The sequence below is a fragment of the Desmodus rotundus genome, chromosome 1 (genome assembly GCF_022682495.2).
Source record: "Desmodus rotundus isolate HL8 chromosome 1, HLdesRot8A.1, whole genome shotgun sequence".
NCBI lineage: Eukaryota > Metazoa > Chordata > Mammalia > Chiroptera > Phyllostomidae > Desmodus > Desmodus rotundus.
Genome location: NC_071387.1, coordinates 68256999 through 68279575, shown reverse-complemented (window position 1 = coordinate 68279575; position 22577 = coordinate 68256999). Strand labels below are relative to the sequence as shown.

The window sequence follows — 22577 nt, the reverse complement described above, 5'->3', positions numbered from 1 at the left end:
ATAAACACACAATAAATCCTGCTTGTTATTATTATTGCCATTACATTTATTATTTCACCAACAAAGAAGAGATTCTCTTCAGTGTGAAGGCAAAATTTTTGGTATTATTTTGTGGCACCCTGTAAGCATGGTGGCTGCACTGTTTGAACTAAAAGCGGAACAAACAATCCGGCAAAAGACATGCACTTATGTGGCAAAGAAACAGAAGCTTTGAAATACAAACAGTACCCGGTAATTCAGGATGGGAAAGTCACTGTATCTATAAGTCCTGCGTTTTTCTCTTTTAATACATTGAGTCCTCAGATCTGAAAGCATGCCAGGTCCACACAAGTGAAGTAAAGGACTGATGTGGGGAGCCAAATTGTAAATTTATGTGCAAGTGAATTATGCCCTGGCTGGTGTGGTTCAGAGGATTTGGCACCAGCCTACAAGCCAAAAAGGTCACCAGTTCAGCTCCCAGTCAGGGTACATGCCTGGGTTGCGGGCCAGGTCCCCAGTTGGGGGCATGGGAGAGGCAACAGATCCATGTATCTCTCATGCACCGATGCTTCTCTCCCTTCCTTCCCCTCTCTCTAAAAAGAAATAAATTAAATCTTTTCTTAAAGAACACCTTATTTTCACTTCCCACAAACTACTGTAAGGACCATATCAGGAAAAAATGTTCCCAGTACCAGTGTGGGAGGGGCCAGCAGGCAGAAGAGAGAAGTGGTGGGGGACAGGCTTACTATCATGTGCAAAGCGGAGCAGGAAGGGAGCTGTTAACAGAGCTGGAACCCCTGTTGACAAAGAAAATGGGTCAGAAGGAGTTTGATGTCTAACATCTCCAGTAATCGTATCTGAGGACAGAGCTGACAATTGCTTTCAAGACTGTTAACTGAATTCTTTTTGGAAAATTCCACCTTAACTCTTAGAATCTCGTGTACTTAGTTGTAACTTTATCAATATTTTAAATGTGTGTTTATAGAATGTAAGGACCAGGACCTTTAGAAACTCTGTCATTAAGGTAACACCAGAGAGAGAGAGAGAGAGAGAGAGAGAGATGTGGCTGAGGGTTAGCAAATAAGAAAACAGCTCCAACAGGGCCTGGTTATGACAGAACAGCCTCCTGTGCTCTTTAAGGAATTGCCAGAATAGGCACACCCCTAGAGAAAGTAAGTACAGCAACACATTTTAAAGTCAAATACGAATGATTTTTTATTATCTTTCATCTTTTGTAAGCCATACCTCCGTTCCCCAGCATTTGTGTGGATAATTGAAAAATGACAGCATAACCAGTTTCTTTCCCTGTGTCTCCATTTCTCTCAGGGCAGATGAGCTATGACAGCTAAGGCAGACACTCCATGTAGCAAAAAATAGTTGTGTCTCTCTGGTCAACCAGTGGTCCTTTCCTGGCGGCTGTGCCCTTTTACAGTCCTTCACAACCGTGAACGAAACCAATGTACGTGCGCTCGTGCCAACAGAAGGGCTCCAAATGGTCTGCTTTTCATGCTCCGGGTCTTCACTGTCTTCACGCTCTTCTGACATTGCTTGAAATCTAAGGTAAAATATTTATATCCCTGCTGTACCTTATTTTGATAGCTGATTTATTGTTATCTCTTATATTGTGCTTTTTAAAATGACTTTGTATTAGAAGAAAACATTCATCCTAGACTGGGGTAAGAACTAAGGCCTAAAAGGTAAAAGTATATGGGCCATTATCTACTCACCACCAAATACACTCACACACTGTAATTTATGTCAATATTATACAGAGCATAAAATTAGGGCAGAAATTATTAAAGCCAGGTCGAAGTACCAGTTTTATGTTATTTTCTCTACTTTGCTATATGCTTCAAAATTTCCATTATAAAAAAAACTTTAAAAATTTACATTAGATTATAGAGACCATCTCAGAAAAACAGGTGCAGTGCTGTGAATGTTATCATCTGATTTCAGATCACTGCAGGCAGCATTCCTGGACGTAGCAGAGCTCCAGTGTTCCTCTCTCCAAACTTGGGAAGTTCCTGGGAGGAAAGGGGTGTTTATTGTTAGTGTGAGTTACTTCGGTGAGAGAGTGCCCAATTTTCGTGTCGAGGTGGTCCAGACATGAAATGCCATATATTTTATTTTCAAACTAGATAGTGGTAAGATAATGAAAAGTAAGAAGGCTTTCATGCTGGATGAACCAGTTTAAACCATCCCATCTCTACATTTAGAGGAAATTAGTGATTTCTCTGACCTTTTGTTCCTTGTAAAGTGGAGTTAACATCAGCCACACGGAGTTATTATATGTGAAGTGCCTAGTAATATGTCTGGCAAATAACAGATTCTCAACACATGTTTATTTTCTTCCTTCCTGTCATAGATAGTTTCAGTTGCTAATCTTATAACATGTTTAAGAACCACCAAAGGCTCCTAGATATAACTTTGAGAACATTTTCAGCTCTCCAAAACAACAGTAAGAACTTGGTAAATTCGGTCACTGAACATTATTAATAGAAGGGCTATTGACAGAGGAGGAATCGGTGTCTTTAGACAGATAACACGTGTGCTCTCTGTTGGGGACGTGAACCCTCATCTCCACTCTCATTAAGTAACTGTTGCCTCTGAAATGGACTCTTAAGCATAAGTTCTCCTCTTTCAGAAACATAGAGAAAGATAAGCATAGAGACTGGCTAGTGTATATAAAACTGATAGGTTGATATATCACTATTAAACAGAGAAAAATCAGTCTGGTTTTCCTCAGATATGAAAACTTTCCCTATTAAATTTTGACAAAGTAAAAACACTATACAAACATGAGGTTTTGACTCTGAATCAAATGGCCTTGGCTAGAGGCCACAGCAAATACTCATGTTGTGTGATTATTATTGTTTTACTATAATGAAAGCAGGATTATGAATTAAATGCAATAAGCAGCTGCAAATTAGCTCACGCCCATCACAGAAAATAAGAAGTGTGGGATATCAGTTGTCAGAGACAGCGGGCCCCTGCCTGGCCCTGCACCTGCGGTGGCCTTGGCGGTTTACTTCACATTTCAGAACCTCCGTTGCCTCATCTCTAAGATAAGGCATGTCTATCTTTAAAAAGTTGTTAAAAAGTTAAATAAGAAAATGTTGGTAAAATGTTCCTGGCATTCATTAAGTGCTCGAGAGTCTATTTTATTCATGAATTTCTGCTTTTAAATATATTATACCAGCTTTTTATCAATAATGTTGATTTTTCTCAGTTAAAATTCAAAATTTTACTTTTTTGTTTATGATGCACTCATTATTGTGTGTGTGTGTGAGAGAGATGAAACATTGTATAGTTTTTAAAAAATAGCATAATCTGAAAATAACAAGAGGATACTATTCAGTATTGCTGAGTAGTGATGGAGGCAGCAAAAGACTCACAAAAGTCTAAGGGATTTAAGGACTGGGTGACTCTCAGTAGGAATTTTTTTTTTTTTCATTAAGACCTACAGATGTCTCTAAAGCCCTTCCCATCATGGCCCCTGTGACAGGCAATTTGTGAAGGCACCCTGGTTAAGAAAAATTGCAAGTCACCCTTGAATAACAGAGGAATCGCACTTCCAGCATGTCTGGAGAATTCCGAGCTAAGAAAAGAAATAGCCTGCACAATGCATGTAAATACAGTGGAAGAGTCTGCATTCGCCAAAGGAAATGGAATTCTCTTAAGTGGAAAAATCAGCTTTGATTCAAGAACGTGATCCACAAAACCTAGACAGTATAGGCTGTGACCCAGCATTCTGACACTGCCACAGATCAGCAGGTGAGCCAAAGCCCAGCTGACAGGAAGAAACACACCAACGCAACAGCCCAGACCCAGCGTTTCCCGGACCGCACTTGCCATGACCCTAACGGGCCGGAATAGACCACAAGCTGCTGTTCATTTAAACCACTCTGTGGTATGTGTTGGCTTTGCTATATGTAAATTAAATGTGCGGTAAATGTGTATTTTTCCCATTGTTTAGCTACAGTTTTGTTAAGAAAAACCAGGTGAACTGGTGTGATACCATACCACATTTACGGAGAAACACGCCCATCACAGCCATAATCCTGTTTGAGGGCACCACTTCTTAGGCATACACACCAAATGCTGATTGTATTATAATTTTCAGGCCTCTCACCACAAGATGGGATTTAGAGCACTCACGTACGTTGGCTCTCTTTATTTAGGGGCTCAATATAATCACTGGTGCTCCCAGGGCAGAACAGACACCAGGACTTCATTGATTTAATAAGAAAAGATTATCTTACTGTCTCCAGGACAAATTGTAAAAGCAAATTCTCTGTCTTTCCACTTCACCCATCTTATAAGTCTTTCACAATATTCAACTCCTTATTTTTCTCTTCCCCTTGTATCCTCACAGTTTCTTTTCCCAAAAGCTATTCATTCATCTTTTCCTCACCTCCTATCAACAAGGAAGTCATTTATTTGACCAATGAGACCTGTTGCCCCATTTTACTTTTTTTCAAAGACAGACAAAGGAATCCCTGCCAGAAAGCTCCACAAGCACCCCCACTCCCATCCCACCCCCACCTCGTCATCCTTGGAGTAAGAAAAACCAGACACGTATCTGGACCTGCAACTGCCCTTGCCTGAGAAAGCATGAACCTCTCAGACAAGAGAGGAAATGCTGTAGACAATGGAAGCTGCAAGTCCACAAGCACTCAACTTTTTACCACACCCATTGGTGGAATTTGTTACCAGTAAACACACATTGCTCCAAACATCATTTTTTTTTTATTAGAGACGAAAGAGAAAAATCATCTGCTTTTAAAACCAACTAGCTCCAAATAAGATACATATGAAAATTGGATAGTCTTTGCTTCTCTGAACTAGAAACTACACAGGGAAGCCGTTTGTCACCTAAAGATTGTTCTTTTTCATGTACCCTGAGTGAGATCTCTCTTGAAACTCCAAAAAAGGCAGTAATTTCAAATCAGATTGTAAAATAAGGGCAGGGAACATGATAGAAAACCCATGGAACACTGTTGGAAAATCTTATGAAAATTCTCTAAAAATTGTATTTACAAATGAAATCTCAGGGTTTAGAATTAGCCTGACTAAGCAACAAGAAATGTTCAGCATCTAACATAGGTAAGATAATAGAGAAGGATAGGAAAAAGAATAGTGAAAGTACCAGCCAAACTTCACCCTCTGAATTGGTCCCAGCCTGTCTCCCCATAGGTGAAGCTGCTGTAACTCTAACAACGTCCAGAAGTTTCTCAGGCTCCCTTCCCTTCCTTCCCTCCCTTCCATGGTATCTCTGGACTTAGTCCAACAGTTGTGACTGCCCCTCTCCAGTTCCGGTTGCATGATGAGCAGACCATTTATTCTTCCCAGCCCTCCAACGTAGTTCACCTCCGGAATCTGTGAGGCTCCCTGGTTTCATGTTCTGCAGCGTGCAGGTCAAGCTCAATGCCCCTGGAAGCCAGTCAGTCCATTGCCTTATGCTTCCAGTTACTTGGAAAAGAAAGTCAAGTCTTGACCTTTCTGCTTACTCCTTACTTAACTTCTCTGAGCTTTGGTTTTCTCATCTATAAAATGGGCTAGACCTAGCCATCCCAAATGGTTGTTATGTTTAGAAATACTTCATTATAAAACACCTACAGTAAGAATTTAAAACATGTTAAGTACTCCATAAAAAGTAATAATAATAATAACAAAAACAATGGCAATAATAGCAAATTAAAAGTAAACAATTCCACATTATGAAGCAAGCATTAACTCCATAAACAAAAAGTTGTTCATCTATTGCAAAACATGAGCCAATAAAATTCATAAGAGCCTTTCTCTCCAGAACCCACTGTTGCTAAACCCATTATGGGGTCCACGTTGGTCTTTGAGGTCCTCCTACTCCCCTTCCTCACTCTCTTCCTTGCCCTCCCTTTCCCTCAGTGAACATACAGAGAACATTAAATTCCTTCAAAATTCCCTTCTAAATATTTTCTCTTCTTCCCTCCTTAGAGCGCTCATAAACTTAGTATCTCACTATTCCACCAGCTGTGAGAAAGGGAGGCAATTTAATGAAACTAACTCATCCTTAAGAATTGCTATGTGACAATGTACCAGGCATACTTATTTTACTTAAAAAAAAAAAAAAAAGAAAACACAGCCCCCAAAGTCTAATAATTGGTCAAGTGCCCAAAAATAAAGATTTCTTGTTTCCTTCTGTTTTTAAGTAAAAGTCATCTGATGATGTAAAAGGTTTGACGCAGAATGTCTTTCTTCTAAGCTTGATACTGCAGCTTCGAATAAAAAGGCATGACACATTCTGAGTTATCACCGTTTGCACTAATCCCCAGCACTCACCCTTCCCTCGTGTCCAAGTACACCCAAAGAGCAGGAATTCAAAGTTTAGTTCACCACGTTTGAAAGAAGATCAAATCTTTGTTTGTAGCCATACCTTAGTCAATACATTTCTCCACTGTATATTTTATCTTCTAAAATCATTTTTGTTATTTTCAACAAAACACTACATGCTCATAAAACATTTCAGCACACAAGAGAAAATACAATAAAAAGTTATTTTCTCACCTATAATAGACCTCATTATTTCCTCCAGATGTAACTGCCATCACATTTCTATGTCCCCTTCCATACATTTACCATAGATATGCATGTGGATGGATGTAGCCTTTCCAAAATTGAGAATTACTAAAAACAATTTTTATTTGGCTCTTTTATTTCACAATATGTTTTGCAAATCTGCATTTTTAAACCATTTTATTCTTTCAATTGTTGTATTTTATTCTATTCCTCAGCTACACCATAATGTATTGATCAATTTCTCTATTGATGGACATTCGGAGGATTTTTTAGTATTTTCTTGTTACAAACAATACTGTTATAGACTAATTTGCACATATGTTTGTGTACATTTCTGAACATATCTACATAACGAAGAGCTCAAATTGTAATAAAACAGTAAGTGCACTTTGATTTTTCATATTCTCAAACTGTCCTCCCAAAGTTTTCAAATTTATGTAAATGTAACTTCTTTTGCACACCACACATATTCACTGTAGATCTTCCTCACCTCCGGGTAGAGGCCTCTAGAGATATTGACCATGCGTTGATTATGAGGTGCGACCACAAATTAGAAATGAAGTGGGAACATGAAAAGTATCCTAAACAAGTTGGGATATCAAGTAGATTTCGCTACTTTTATTTTATAAGTGTTTTCACATTTAGACATTTAAATATATCCTTCAAAAAAACATCTTGAAAGGCTATTCTCTCATGCTAAGGTTCCTGCCAATATTCCAACCATCTTTGTAGTTCTACTTTGGGTATAGTCTTCAGAGTTAGCACCCCATTATTTTTTTTACCTCTTCAGTGGTAACAACTGTCTTTTAATGTTGGGTTTTAGTGTTCTGATAGCCAGAGGCATTCACAGCCAGTCCTCTGAGAAATAAAATTGATTACCAAGAAAGATAAAACATTTTTGGTTAAAAATAAAGTGTACCTTGGTGATGGCTGGTATCTAGACTTTTGGTGGTGATCACTTTACACCGTATACAGATGTTGAATTATATTATTATATACTTTTACTATATAATGTCATATATAAATTTTACCTCAATAAAAAATGTGTACCTTAAAATGATGTGTGTGTGTGTGAGACAGAGATAAACGGTCTGAAGGATATTTTCAGTGAAGAGTTTAAACACTGGTTTTTGGCAGTATGTGTGAAAATTTTCCCAAGGTCGCAGCTCTGAAGGACAATTTGCATTTGAATGCAGACATTGTGGTATGTTTGCTTTAAAAGATTGATTATTTTATAGCTACAACTCATAAAGCCTGTGGCCATAAAACACCTCACTCTGTCCTGGAGGCAGACCACACTTGTGTAAACAGCGGTGTCAGGTTGTACCCGAGCTAAGATCACTCTGGCTCTAACGTGGCTGCACTCCCCTCGGAACCCAGGTAGCCAGCACGAGTTCTCTTCCCACACAACACGTATGACCTTCAGCTTATATAGTAAAATAGAAGAGGAAATTTTGTTTCAAGAATAAATACTGTTAAAGGATGAGAAGTTTGTAAAAAACAAAAACAGCTTAAAAGATAGAAACAAGCATAATGTTGACTTGGGGATGGTTTTAATGAAGGGCTTTAAATTTAAAGAGAAAGAAAGACAATAACTCTCTCTTTTTTTTAATTCCATATCTGCTACTTGTCAAGATGACCACACCCTGGCTGCTCTGCTCCACAGCCCTGCTTCCTCACAGTTCAGTTCCAACTGACTTAACTGTCTTCTTTGTCACTTTCCAGTCATACTCCCCCAACCAGCTCTTTGCTAATTTTAGAAGCTCCTAATCTCTTACAATTTAATATTCTATACCTACTGCCTCCATGCTTTGTCTTCCCATTCCCTTCCTAATTCCATGAAATTCAGGACTGTGGTTTTCTAAAAAATAAAATAAAATACTAGTCTAAGTCAGAGAAGGATGGATTCAGATCTTGGCTTTTACTGTGACCTCAAAAAATGTAATCAAGCTTCCTGAGCTTTATAAGTTAAAAAATATACGTATTGTAGGTTGTTCTAAATTACATATGGTCATAAAAACTGAAAAAACTTGTTATAAAATGCATGTGTTTCTAAGTTTGGTGTATTTTTTGCATGCACATGATACGTATATGTTTTAAGCGGGAATATTATACAAAATGTATTGGTCTGCAATTTGCTTTGTTTGCCTTTACAGCATCACTCAGCCTCTGCTTACATATCTATCCTCAGTAACCGAGAGCTACATGATTGTGGAAGTAGTCCTTCCTGTTATTGCTGCTATTGTACTGTTGTTATTGAAGTAGTACTGGAAGGTTCTTCTCCATTTTGGTTTTAAACCTTTCTCCCTCCACTTGCATCCATTTGCCTTACTTTTGTCCTGTAGAACAACACAGGCAAATTTAATCCCTTTGCTATATGACAGCCCTAAAATATTAAAAGTAAGCCTCCATGTCTCTCTGACTCTTTTCTTCTCCAAGTTAAGAAGCTTGGGGGTTTTGTTTTTGTTTTCTCCTTTTCTTGTGCAATATTATACCTGGCCCTTGCTCATCCTAAGAATAGTACCTGTTAACTCCAGCCTCTCCTACCCCTCGAGACCACCCAGTCCCATATATTACCTGAAACCTTTACCTTCTCAGTGCAAGCTCATCTCTCTTCCTCAGCTTCTACTGGACTTTACTCTGCTTTCATTTCTTGCCTCAGCTAGACTGTAAGCGATATGTGTTGTATTTCTACTGGAACAAACCACCTCCCCACTCTTCACCTCTGCCATCATCAGCACCCTAGTAGGAGAGTATCTCAAAGCTATCTTTAAATTAGTTTGGTTGACTTTAGCAGCTATTTCCTCTTTTTATGAAACCAATACATTTTATGTGCATTGTTTCAAATTGAAAATATTCTCAAAAGCTAACTAATAAATAAATCAAAGTGTATTATGAAGTGAAAAAAGAAAGGATCGAACATAAAAGGGAACTGAATTCACCTACTAAGCTTAGTTTTATTTTTTCAAAGTATATGTGCATAGTATCACTGCCAAAATGATTACTCTGGAGTCAGACCACTAAGGTTCAGAACCCAGCTTCCTACCCGCTGTGTGACCTCTCTGTGCTTCTGCTTCCTCTGTAAGATGGGGCTGATGGTAACCACCTCATGGTTGTTATACACATTGCGTGAGTTACCTAGTTGGCTCTAGGCAAGCACTATTGTGGCTATGATGACAATGTGTTTGGGAAAGCCAGCTGTTGTTTTTCTGGGTATCAGTTTCCAAACCTGTAAAGTGCGAAGAAAAGGTAAGTACTGATAGTAGTGAGAATAACACCATACAACCCTGGAGCCCTTGACAATTTAGAAAGCACCTCAATATGCTGTGGTTCATTAGGAAACACTCATTAGTATCTCCCATGCTCTCAGCTCACCGGATTTGCTGCAACAGCTGGCCAATGTGCTGCAAAGTATAAATGCTAGCTCTGGCCCCTGGCCTCCATTTTAGCAGAAAGCAGCAAATGCCTCAAATAGTTTATGCCTCCTCCAGTGACTGACTTGCTATCTGTAACATAATTTGGACCTATAAAAGCTGGACTCCCAAATGCACTGGGAGGCTTGGAAGAAAGAGTCAAGGAAAAACTAAGACAAAGACATTCATATTTATTGAGCATTTACAGTATAGATCACTGTAATGTCAATTGCATTGAGTCTTCAAAACAATTTTGGTTGAAGGTTTTATTGCTCATATTTCTGAGATAATTTCCTCATAGAGGTTCAATATCAGTGCCAAGGTCACACAGCCACTAACTTTAAACCAGGATGAAAGTCTGACTGAGTCCAAAACTTGGGCTTATGCTCAAGTTCCATGCTGTCTCACTGAGACTGGCAACCTGCTAGAATTGAATGTTGGTTATCTCTTTAACTTCTTTGCTAAATTTCTAGCCCCGAAGAGCTCTGCTTGATAAATAGTACCAAGAACATAATGAGATAGGGGGATTTATTTTATGATAAACAACTAACCTATAGATGGTTATATCTTTCCATCATGACTGACCCAGTCTGGCATTCATAAGGAAAGCAAAAATGTCCCTGTATTTTGAAGGCATCTTGAAACAGCTGTAGCTTGCGACGCCACCTGATAATTGATCAACATGGCTACTGAGCAATTATATTTCTTCCATGTCCAGAGTACAACAGAGAACAAATATGTGAAAAAAATGATCATTCTTTCATATAATAAACATGATCAGTAAATAAGCTCCTGATACTTTTTTGTCCTTGTTCTTCCTCATTTATTTACCACCAACACACTTCCCTGCTCCCTTGATTTGGTGGATGATAGCCCTCAGGGCACATGACCGGGAAGTCAGCATGATATACATTGCCGCAAAGTCTTGAGTCAGTCAGCTGGGACTCGCTTGCCTGTTAAAGGAAGCAGCATAAAAATGAGGGAGCAATGAAGTCATGCTCTTAAAATCCTAGAGACTTCATTGGGTTTAGCAAACTCCATTAAATGAGAATACATGGGTTAAATAAACAAAATCACAATTCCATGTTAGGATACATCTACATTATCTTCACTGAAATTTCACAGTTACTAGATGCCAGACAGGGTGCACTTGGGCCTCACAATAATACTGTGCAGTAGGCACAATTATTGCATCCATATTTAACAAGGAAACTGAGGCACAGAAATGCTATGGAATTTTCCCACTGTCATAGAGCAACACAATGGTAGCATAAAGACTCATACCCCAGTTGCCTGACTTTCTCATAAATGCCCACCCTTTCTCAACGCAAGTTTCTGATGTCCCTGGAAAATGGCCAGATACACAGACGTGTTCCCTAAAAGATGAACTTGTTTAGTTTAATAGTTTTCATGAGATTTCCTGATCCATTTAAACAACCCCACACTAACCAGTGGTGTGATAAAAGTGAACTCAAAGACTTGGATACACTAAGAAAGCCGAAGCCAATGCTATTGCGTGAACATCCTCAATATGGTCACTTTACTTAACTGTGGGATCACAGGCCACACTTGAGTTGGAATGACACTGAGAATTTTTGGTATGGTTGGAGGTGCTTGTGAATATACTTAAAGGATTATATTCTTTTCTTACTGTTATTTTTCCCCTAGTCTCTGACGATGGCATGCATTTCTGTTAGAAAGGAAGGCTAATGCCCTGGCTGGTGTAGCTCAGTGGATTGAGCGCAGGCTGTAAACCAAAGGATCATTGGTTTGGTTCGTAGTCAGGGCACATGCCTGGGTTGTGGGCCAGGTCCCCAGAAAGGGGCACATGAGAAATAACCACACGTTGACATTTCTCTCCCTCTCTTTCTCCTTCCCTTTCCCTATCTCTAAAAATAAATAAATAAAATCTTTAAAAAAAAAAAAAGAAAGGAAGGCTAAGGAGGAAATTGTAGCCTATAGAACTGGTTTGTTTCAGAGTCTAGAGTTCACAAACCTTCCCCTCCCTGTTACTACATGAAGCTCCTTATCCTTTCAGAAAGTCTCTCTTCCCAAAGCCAAGGACCGATAAGAAATGAGGACGGAAGAGTGGTGACTTGTCCTAAGTGGTTTAACATCCATTTAGCTCCTTATGCCCTTCATAGACAGCAATAATCTTCTTTAAGTACTTTCTCTCTGTAGATCTGGAGTGGGGTAGGGTGCAGTGGGGAACATACCATAATATAAGTTTCTCTAGCCATCTCTCTCCATTTTCAAGTGAAATGAGACACAACCTATGTCTTAAAAAGAATGACCCGCAATACAGAAACTAATTAATGGTGGCCAGAGGTACAACTGCAAGGCAAAGGAGGGAACCAACTAGTCACCCCAGCCTGGGCAACACTCCCCTGAGTTGTAAACCTCTGCCACAGGGCATGATGAATGGAGGATGGTACAGCCGTAGGAGTCAGAAGGTTTGGATCCAAGGGCTACTCACCCTATGGTCTTGGGCAAGCTCCTTTTCCTGTTAAGACCCCAGTCCTCTCCCTGTTATAAGGGATAAAGCCTCATAGGAGGATCGGGAGGAACTGATGTAATCTTGTACAGGCAGACACGGTCTACGTCTTTCTAGGGGCCTTTGTCAAACGCTAGCTGTGAGTTTATTTTTCAGAGGTCCTGCCTCTCACTTGCTTCTCATTCTAACCAGGAGCTGGTCCTTGATCCTTGAGCAGTTTCCCAAGCCCAGAAGAGATAAAAACCTGATATTGTTTTATGTGTGACTCTAGTCAGTCTTATTAATAAATATGCTTCCTGTTTCTCTGCAGTGAGAAAGCAGGAGAAATGCAAGGTGCGAGGAGAGTAGCAGAGGCCACACCAAGCAAGGACCTCAGTGGAGAGAGAAAGAGCTCGCTCTAACTGAGTCAGTCCTGTGTTTTTTCCTGTTAAATGATTCACATGCTGAGGCATATTGGTCTGAAATGTACAAACTCTTGTCTGCCTTTCATGAGTTTCCAAAAGAGTTGGTGACTTTTGTTTCTGTTTTCCTATTTCACTTCTCTTTCCTTGGAAATGTGATTGCAGTGTTTTCCATTCCAGGTGGAGGTTTCCCCCCCACCTCATTTAAATGCCCTGGGGAGGGGGCGGTTATCACACCAGAGAAACACTGGCCATTTTAAATGTTATTCATATTCCTTAAACTTCCTTGTGTTTTTTTAGTCAAGTACGTTAAGTTATAAATAAACACAATTTCATAGTAAATTATGTACAATGAAGTCAGAAATCTTTAGAAATCAAGCTCTAGATATGTGAATTTCTATGTCCCTTTCTATAAAACTTTTTTTCAATTACTTTGAAGGGGAATTTCTTCCAGAATATATAACATAGATATATATTTTTTATAGTGAAATGTGACATTTCATTGGCTATTAAACATCATCATCCTTAGATGCTCTTAACACTCCCATGTTTTGTTCTCTCGTGTTAAGTAAGGTCAGTTTTAGTTAAGGTCCTTCTTCCACATTCTGCTTAATCTTCATGCATATCCATAGACATAATGTCCTTTTTAGCCAAGTTATTCAGGAAAAGATGGCTTACTATTTGGCATAATCTGGACAGTGATAAAATTCCCCATCTTTAAGACCCTAAGATAATTTCTTACTAATAATTTCTCACTATAATTAGATTAGCCAAACCCCTCTCTACTACCTGCAGAACTGTATATGGTCTACCCCTGCCTTATGTCCAACCAGTCAACAATCCCTCCGCCACTGTGGTCCACACACTGGCTTTCTCTCTCTGCCTCCAGAAAACCAAGTTGTCTCAGGTTCTGTGCACTTATCTTTGCTACTTCCTGAAAGATTCTACCCTCATTTTCATCTGACTTCCTCCTTATTATTTCAATCTAAGGCCAAATGAATATCACTTCCTTAGAGAAGCCATTACTGTCTCCCACAAGTGGCTGGACCCCTTTCCTGCTTTATTTTTATCCAAGAAGTTAAAGCACTATTGGGATGATTTAATTTGTTTTCTTATTTATTAGTTTTTAACAATATTCATTATCTGTCAGGTCTGTTACATTCCAGGAGAAGAAGGCCTCTTTAGTGTGTTTTAAAATTTTTTTTATTGCTGTTCAATTACATTTCTCCCCATTTTCCCCCATTACTCTCCCCTACCCTACACACCCCCAAACTACCTCATTGAATACCCACCCCCCATTGTCTTTGTCCGTGGGTCTTTTATACATGTTCCTTGACTTGACCCTTCCCCTCCTTCCCCTCATTATCCCCCTCTCCCCTCCCCTCTGGTTTTTCTCAGTTTGGTCTTTATTTCCAGGTTGTATTTTGCTCGTTTGTTTGTTTTATTGATTACAATCCACTTATAGGTGAGATCATATGGTATTTGCCTCTTTATCTGTCTTGCTCACTGCTATTTTACAGTTTCAGGAACAGCTTCCAGGGCATAGAAAACACTCAATAAATGCTGTTGAAGAAATAAATCTTGGCTTACCTTCACACCTACTGAAAGCTAGTTTCTGTCTATAATGGAGAATTCTGGCTGCCTTGAGTCTTATTATGCAATCAGTAATCTAGTCTAAATGATCAATTACAATGAAAACCTTAGAGTACTGTCAAAACGTTAAGAATCTGGTAATGTCCAATGTCATTCTATCCAATTTTGGAAAGAGACAAAAGAGCTAAGGGAATGTTGAAGACACACTCTAATTTCTTGGGTAGTTCTCTTTAAAACTTTTCCAACAAGATATAGAAAATAACTTAAAATAATAAATAATACAGGAAGATCTAAGTATAAAGTGGCTCCCAAAAATAATATGTTTAAATTCTCATAATTCGTTTTTAAAATCCAGATGAATTTTATATTCTATAATAATTCACTATATATCTGGGTTTGATTTAATATAAAAGAAATTTACCCTCAAATTGTTGGGGAAAAAATGTGCCCTCCAAGAATATGTGTCCTGTTTAGCCTGGAAAACCACCAAGAATCCCCTAAGTACATGTGATCCAAGCTAATAACCATCTAGAACTGTTCCCGTAGGAGCCTTGGAGGGAGCACAATCCCCACACACCCCTTGCTGCCTCACCTACTTGCCCCCATCTTCATCCCGGGAAGGAAGAGCTCTGGAACAAAGATACCTAAGTGAACAGGGAATCCCAAGAGATGTCAAGTTTTGAGAAGGAAAAACAAGCTAAAATTTCCACCTTTCTGTATCACTCTCTTTTCAGACATCTCATCTAATTCATTTCACTGCTCCTTCTTTCCACGTGCTTGGTGAGGTGAGAGGTGCAAGTCTCCCTTGATTCTGAGAGGAGAGACCTCAGAGTGACCATATAACTCAGTTTTCTCAGGACTATCCTGGTTATGGCTTCTGTCCTGGCAATACTGGTAGTGTCCCCTTTTCATTTGTACAATATATGGTCGCTCTAAGGGACACTTTCTCCACTCTCCCCCACCCCGCACTTAAAAGGACGAGCAGGATCCCAAACTAAGGGATCATGGATAAGATAATGTAAATCTCCTTCCAGTCCAACTTCAAGTCACCAAGGAAAAGGAGTCCTTGTGATTCACATCAATTGTCCATTTCATCCATTAAGAAAATTACAAAAATACTTGTAGTCCCAATCTTTGTTCTTATTAATGAAGTTTCCTTTGATATATTTCTGCAGTTACAAATCTATAATCACTATTGGTGGCTCATTGAGTATAGGAGTTTCGAGATCAGGGCCATCATGCATACATTATAATAGGAATACTTACAGGGAGAAGACAGAAGAAGCAACCCGGATGGTAAGGGTGAATTAGGTTAACTAGTAAAAGTCTTTTAAAATAAAATAAAATGTGATGAATAGAAAATATTCTGGCAGAGATGCCACATGAATTTAAATAATCAGCCATTTCGATGGCCTAACATTCAAAGGCATGACGGAGAAGGCCATTACCCTATGAATGCAGCAAAAAACAGATTGCTGAGGTAGTAATTATGGTGGCTACTGTGGGAAGCATACTAGATGGTTAGCCCTAGCTGCTGCCCTCTGAAATTCATCATCACATTTGTTCTGAAGCCCTGCTTTCTGTAGCTGCTCCCAGCTGTGACTAAGCACAGCAGGCCTGCCAACTAACACAGGCCCATCCCTGGAAGATGCAGGATTCCTCTGATGGGCAACTTTAGCTTAAGGACTCTCAATTAACCTTGCTAAAATGTTCTCAGAATTGAAATCTTAAGGCCTTTCTTCTTGCTTTCCTTCTTTCTCTCTTTCACTTGGAACAATTCTGCATGGTGGTCTCCCAGCCTTCCCAGCCTTCTCCAGCTCCCTCTCTATTTTCTCCTACAAAGTTCTCCTCAACAAATCTCATGCTCAGCTCATCCCATCTTGGCATCTGCTTCTCAGAGGATCTGAACTAAGACAGTAATCCAAGTAGGGAGCTATTTGAGGGACAGGAGGATTTAGGCTGTTTACTGCACTTAGGATAATTTATTCTAAGAAGGTTAATCAGCAATCATAAAAGAAAAAGTTTGACCAGAGTTAAGAAGCAGTTTTCTGAGAATAAGTAGGTGGTAACAGAAGATGTTGCGATGGTGGGAGTGGAGGTGACAATAATCAGAGTCTGACGTTATTCATTTGCATACCTGATGCTACATTAAGTCTTAAGGCCAATTAGAGAATCTGGAGAGATTGCATTGTTTTTGGCAACTGCATAGTTTAGTTGATATATGTGGACTGGAGCCCTTTTAAGAGGACTATATTTTTACTTGGACTCGCTACAGTTGTTTTAAGAGGACTCTATAAAAAATATGTTTTTGGCTTTGAGGTGTCTTACAGTTCTTAGGTTTGTGATCTGAAGATTTTGCATAATTAGAAGTAAATCATTAAGTTAATTATTTGCATCAGATATCAGCATTTTTCAGCCCATAGGAATGTATTTACTATAAAAGCAAACTGGTGCATTTTTATATTCATTCAAAGTCTCCAAGTGTGTGGAACTTTGTATCCCCAATGAAATACAATAATGTTTGTAAAACTGAATTTAAAATTGTTTGACATGGACTATTATGTTTAAAACTAACATGGGCCAAGTGAGGTAAGGAAGGCAGGTAGCTGGCGCAGATCCCGGCCAGCACGATCTGTTGTGGCTGCAATATGCAAATACGCACGGACTACAGAGATCCTGTGGAGAACAAGGGGCTGAGTGGCCGCTCTCCAAGTGAGAGAGAGGGCCCCAGACCCCCCCCCCCCCCCGCCTGGACAGGCTTTTATTGTTTTTCTGGGCACATTACATTGAGGGCGATCCTCATTTACCATGCACAGGTTCACCACAGGTGATTACCTTTTAAGGACGACAAAGGACAGAACACTGCTAATTACTTCAAAGACAAGGATGTTACAGCTCAAGGGGGAAACTGCTCACCCTCCATATTTGGGTGGTTTAGCACAGACTTTAGGAAGATGAAGATACTCAGTAAACATTTGCTGCCTCAATTCAGGGTGAGGGAGTTTTAGCAAGAGCAAGTTTCATAGCAGTCAAGGTACAATGCAGATCTGATTTCCCACTGGAGAACCTATCCATGGACGTGGGTCCTGCCCGCCAACCTTGCTCCCCACTGGCTTTTCTGAGTGGGGGCTGAGCCACATTTCCCACGCTTGGAACGGTTCCCCACAGGTAGCTTTAAACCTCACTTTTACCAAAGATAAATCTGAGGCTCAGAGGAGCTAAACAGCTAACATATGGTCAAGTCCAACCCAGAAGCCAGGTTGCAGTAGGCAGAATTTCTTGGAATGACTCTTAAGATTTCACACCCTAATCCATGCAATGTGTGAGTGTGATGAAACGTCATTCATTTCCATGATTATGGTATGTTATATCGTATAGTTGACCTTACACAAAAATTATCCAGGCAAAGCTAATAGAACTACATGAGCCCTTAAAAGCCTCTTCTGGGGAATGCAGACTGGTGCGGCCACTGTGGAAAACAGTATGGAATTTCCTCAGAAAACTAAAAATGGAACTGCCTTTTGACCCAGCAATTCCACTGCTGGGACTATACCCTAAGAATCCTGAAACACCAATCCAAAAGAACCTATGCACCCCAATGTTCATAGCAGCACAATTTACAATAGCCAAGTACTGGAAGCAACCTAAGTGCCCATCAGCAAATGAGCGGATCAAAAAACTATGGTACATTTACACAATGGAATACTATGAAGCAGAGAGAAAGAAGGAGCTTATACCCTTTACAACAGCATGGATAGAACTGGAGAGCATTATGCTAAGTGAAATAAGCCAGGTGGTGAGGGACAAATACCATATGATCTCACCTTTAACTGGAACATAATCAACAAAAGAAAAAAAGCAGGCAAAATATAACCAGAGACAGTGAAGTTAAGAACAATCTAACAATAGCCTGAGGGGAGTGGGGAGGGGATAGTGGGGAGAGGGATTTTCAGGAACTGCTATAAAGGACACATGGACAAAATCAAGGGGGAGGGTGGAGGTGGGGGAGGGAGGTGGGTTTGGCTGGGGTAGGGTGGAGGGGTGGGGAGAAAATGCAGACAACTGTAATTGAACAATAATTTAAAAAAGTAAAAATAAATAAATAAAAAATTTCCCCATTTTAAAAAAAGAATACTGCATAGGAATTGCTGTGACAGGCGCAGTGCTCAGTTCAGGAGGCACATGATGACAAGTCTGATTATTCAGTTACAGTGGTGTCTGCACAGTTCTTCACTCTAAAGGTACTTTGCTGTGAATTAATAAATGATCTGTGAGGAAGGGGAAAAAAAAGCCTCTTCTGCCAATGGTCGAAGAGAAACAGAGAAGTCAGAGAGAGAGATGGCAGAAAGGAAAGTTGGAGAGATTCAGAGCGTGACAGGATTCAAGGTACTAATACCGGCTGGAAGATGGATGGGGCCATGTGGAAGGTGTGAGAAGGAAACGAATTCTGCCAACAACCAATGAGCTTGGAAAGGGACCCAAATTCCAAATGAGAACTGCAGCCCCAGACCATACCTAAACTTTGCCCTTGTTATTCTCCAAGCAGATAACCCAGCTGAGCTACACCATGCCCAGCCTTCTGGGCCATAAGAACTGTGGGAATATGTAGGTGTTGTCTTTAGCAACTACATTTGTACTGATTTTAAAGAGTGACAAAAACCAACACATGGATTTTCTAGTTCCATCACTATCTTCACTGTAATACCACCCTTACTCTTAACTAACGCCAATAAAAATAAACAATGGTGAAATGAAAAAAGCACAGTACTAACCTAGTTTTGCCAATTTAATTTTGATTAAAAACTTTACCTTCCTAAGGTAGATTTATTTTAGCCCTGACCTCATTTCCTTAGGTTCCGAGCCTTCAGGCTTGAACTCATTTTCAAGAAGACAGGATTCTCATTTCCTCATCCTAATTGTTTATTTGAAAATATTTCTCTGCTGCTGGGATTATATCCTAAGAACCCTGAAACACCAATCCAAAAGAACCTGTGCACCCCAATGTTCATAGCAGCACAATTTACAATAGCCAAGTACTGGAAGCAACCTAAGTGCCCAACAGCAAACGAGTTGATCCAAAAACTATGGTATATTTACACAATGGAATTCTACACAGCAGAGAGAAAGAAGGAGCTTATACCCTTTGCAACAGCATGGATGGAACTGGAGAGCATTATGCTAAGTGAAATAAGCCAGGTGGTAAGGGACAAATACCATATGATCTCACCTTTAACTGGAACATAATAAATAGAAGAAAAAAGGAAACAAAATATAACCAGAGACATTGAAGTTAAGAACAATCTAACAATGGGCAGGGGGGAGTGGGGAGGGGACAGTGAGGAGAGGGGATTACAGGAACTACTATAAAGGACACATGGACAAAATCAAGGGGGAGGGTGGAGGTGGAGGAGGGAGGTGGGTTCAGCTGGGTTGGGGTGGACGGATGGGGAGAAAAGGCACACAACTGTAATTGAATAACAATACAAAATTAAAATTAAATAAAAAAGAAAATATTTCAGGTAAAATATAAGTAAAATAATCCAAGAAGAAAATATTATAAAATTAATTTTACTGTCGTAGTTTGTCAAATACTGAAAATATCATGGTTGTTGTTTAAGCAAGTATAGTAAAGAATGATTGCTTTATCTGTCCATTGTGCCCCTTTCTGTAAACTTCACTCACATTCTTTTGGGAATGCTCTTATTCCAGTCAAACCAAGTGGTTCTGAGGAAATGTCCATGTTCATATATAACCCCATTCCTCTCTCCCCACCCAGGGAACAGTAAATTGGTCTAAAGGTGGACAATATCTCCAAGCTGAGGCAATCAGACCCTCCTCTGGTAATTTTTAACTTTTCATCAGAGAAAGCATAAATGAATCCATCACCAGTGTAGAAGTTGTAGGCTATAGAACTCAGGAGGTATTGACAGCAATGTTTCTTGCCATGTAGAAGAAGCCAATCTAAGGTACTCAACCCAGAAAGAGAAGCAGAAGCAAGAACTAGAGATCTCTAATAGTGTTTGACCCTTTGTGCTAGTTTCTGGAAGTCCATCTACATCACTGTACTTCCCATTGTTTGATTGTTCAGTTCTTCAAGGTATTCCGGACAGCAGCGTATTTCTCCTTTTACCTAAATGAGTTCAGGATGGGTTTAGTCACTTGCAATCAACACAGAGTGACACATAAACAGAGAAATTATATTACATTTTCCTTGAAAATATTTGTCATCATTTAGTAGGAAAAACTTCTAGGAAAGAAAGTCATCCAAGTGTCTCCAGGACAGTAGTGACTCATCAGGGCTTCCATTTTGATTCCTCTAACATCAAAACTGCAGCTTTTCATCAACTGCCACACTCATTTGGTTTTTGGTTACTACAGCAACTACTCCTTCCCAAGCTTTTGGCATATAAAAACTTTAACGTTATTAATGCTATCTTGACTATAGAAGCCTATAATTTGTCAGTGTCATATCATAAACATCTATTGGCACTTGTTTAGTATATCTACTTTAGAATGTTTTTAATTGATGCTGAATTAAATGAACTTACAAGTGTACTTATTCATGAACTTAACATCTGATCCTTGTAAGGAAGAGACAATAGTGCCAAGCATAAACTCATTCTCAGTGATTGGTTAGTATTTCACAAATACTAGAATCCTAATGTATGCTTTGAATGATAAATAATGAAAAACATTTAGTCAGATTGACCTCTGTTGAATCCCTGCTCTTTGGGAAAGTTATTATAAATTCTCCAGAGCCTTTTCTCTATCTTAATCTCAATACCATAGGGTATTGGGATTAAGGATGCAAACTCTGACAATAAACTTCTGGGGTCAGAGTTTGGTCTCAACACTCTGACCTTAGATCTTAAACAAGTGGTTTTGTGATTCTGGGCCTTGGCCTTCCAATGCATCTTAAAATAGATAAACAGACAGACAGAAAGACACCTACCTATACATACGTACATATGCATACATACACACATACACACATACATATGTACTTACACACACCAGGCATATATAAGAATATTCAAGGCCACATCATTCACATCAGCAAAAAATAAATTAAAACAACCTAAATATACACCAACAGTAGAATAAATTGTAGCAAAATAATCCAGTAGAATATTTTTCAGCAATAATAATGTATAGCCTATAGCTAAACACATCAAAAATAATAAATATCAAAACAAAATATTGAGAAACTAGTAAGTTCTAAAACAATTCATACAAAAGATTCCATTTACATCAACTTCAAAAACAAGTACAACTAAATTGTGTATTATCTAGGGACATATAAATGGATGGCAAAACTAGAGAAAAATAAGGTAATGATTTAGGCAAAATTTAGAATAGTGGTTACTTCTAGAGGTAAAGGGGATGTGACCAGAGAGGGCATACAGGCATATCTAAGGACTGATAAATTTGTATTTCTTAAACTAAGAGTTGTGTACAGGGTGTTTATCTTGTAACTTCTATAAGCTGTACATATATATTTCCTGCACTTATATATGACAATTTCAAAAACAAAAATAATTATAGTAACTAACTGCCATACTGTGAGAGAATTAAATAAGATTATAGAGGTTTAGCAGCAGTGTCTAGCACATAGTAAGCTCTCAATAAATGACAGGAGTCATAATGATGATGTTATGACATGCAGACATTTGTACCCTTAGAAGAAAATACCAAAATGTATATTTTCATCTGTTGTATTCTAAGATTCCAGAAGACCTATGTTAGAACTACAGTCCTATTAGAGAATGAAACGTGATGGTTTTCAACCTTCATACATACAAGGGACAGTATCAGAAGTGATTCTTAGATTCTTAGCCACAGGCAAGAATTTTACTTGGTTAAATATCAGGCACCCAGTAGATATTCAAATGGAAATATGGGGTGTTTAGTTACCTGATATCAGAGAATGAAGCTCAACCTTTAAAGAAAAAAAGGTGAGTAATTAATATCTTCATCTTAGCAGGGAAAATAATAAACAGCAGGTCATGTATTTACTTCAAACTATTCTAACTAACGTCTATTCTGAGAATAATGGAATCATGGAATTAGTAAAGCACTTTGACCATCATCTCTTTAATTATTTATTAGTGAATAATTATTTTATGTATTTATTAATAA

The 22577-nt window shown here is 39.0% G+C and overlaps 1 long non-coding RNA gene across 2 annotated transcripts in view; it reads right to left on the bottom strand.

Moving 5' to 3' along the window:
- Positions 1-1223: 1223 nt before the first annotated feature.
- Positions 1224-22577, bottom strand: part of LOC139440959 (uncharacterized) — a 113628-nt gene continuing 92274 nt past the window's right edge. For both annotated transcript variants that reach the window (XR_011651284.1, XR_011651283.1), the window contains one exon: positions 1224-2003. This is a non-coding gene — a long non-coding RNA (uncharacterized lncRNA). The remainder of the gene's footprint in view (positions 2004-22577) is intronic.